The following is a 1362-nucleotide window of genomic DNA, read 5'->3' as shown; positions in this document are numbered from 1 at the left end:
TGGTTGTGAGCCACCATGTGGTTGCTGGGATTTGAACTCTGGACCTTCGGAAGAGCAGTCGGGTGCTCTTACCCACTGAGCCATCTCACCAGCCCTGAAGAAAAAAATTTTAAAGGAAATGATCAGTCAAGCTGGGTGGTGGAGGCACACACCTTTAGTCCCCGCACTTGGGAGGCAGAGAGACATGGAGCTCTTTGAGTTCAAGGGTAGTCTGGTCTTCTGTGTTTTAGGATAGCCAGGGCTATACACACACAAAAATCCTGTCTTGGTTGGTAATTCATTGAGGGATGCTCATTCTTTTTCGTTTTTAAAGATTAATTTATTTCCTTTTTCTGAGTTTAGGTGTTTTGCCTGCATATTCTGTGTAGAATATGTCTTCAGTGTCCATAGAGGCCAGAAGAGAGAATTTTGGAAATGTAATTACAGACTGTTAGCTGCCTTGTGAACTCTGGTCCTCTGGAAGACCAGCTAGTGCTCTTAACCATTAAGCCATCTCTCTGGCTCCAGAAATGCTTTTTTTTTTTTTCCTTTTTTTTCTAGACAGGGTTTCTCTGTGTGACTCTGGCTTTCCTGGAACTCACTCTGTAGAACAGGTTGGCCTTGAACTCAGAAATCTGCCTACCTCTGCCTCCCAAGTGCTGGTTTGAAAGGCAGGCGTGTGCCACCTTTGCTCAGAAATACTTAATAAGCAAGGCAAGCAAGCAAGCAAGCAAGCAAGCAAGCAAAAACTATTGTGCGTGTGTCCTGCAGAGACCAGAAGAGGGTGTCAAACCCGTTGGAGTTTTGGAGCTACAAGTATAGGTACTGGAAACTGAACTCAGGTCCTCTGAAGAGCAGAATTTTTTTTTTTTTAAGATTTCTTTATTATTATATCTAAGTACATCGTAGCTGTCTTCAGACACACAGAAGAGGGCATCAGATCTCATTATGGATGGTTGTGAGCCACCATGTGGTTGCTGGGATTTGAACTCAGGACCTTCGGGAGAGCAGTCAGTGCTCTTAACCGCTGAGCCATCTCTCCAGCCCCAAAAGCAGCATTTTAATAAAATAGTTCAGAGGCTTGACAGATGGCACAGTATGCCAGGTGTTGGTGGCTGAGCGTGATGACATGAATTCAAGTCCCAGGATATACATGGTGGAAGGAGAAAATGAGCTTCCGTGGGGGCTGGTGAGATGGCTCAGTGGGTAAGAGCACTCGACTGCTCTTCCGAAGGTCCAGAGTTCAAATCCCAGCAACCACATGATGGCTCACAACCATCTGCAACAAGATCTGACTCCCGGGCTGGTGAGATGGCTCAGTGGGTAAGAGCACCCGACTGCTCTTCCAGAGGTCCAGAGTTCAAATCCCAGCAACCACATGGT

The sequence above is a fragment of the Mus caroli genome, chromosome 11, assembly GCF_900094665.2.
Source record: "Mus caroli chromosome 11, CAROLI_EIJ_v1.1, whole genome shotgun sequence".
NCBI lineage: Eukaryota > Metazoa > Chordata > Mammalia > Rodentia > Muridae > Mus > Mus caroli.
This window is presented reverse-complemented; position numbering follows the sequence as displayed.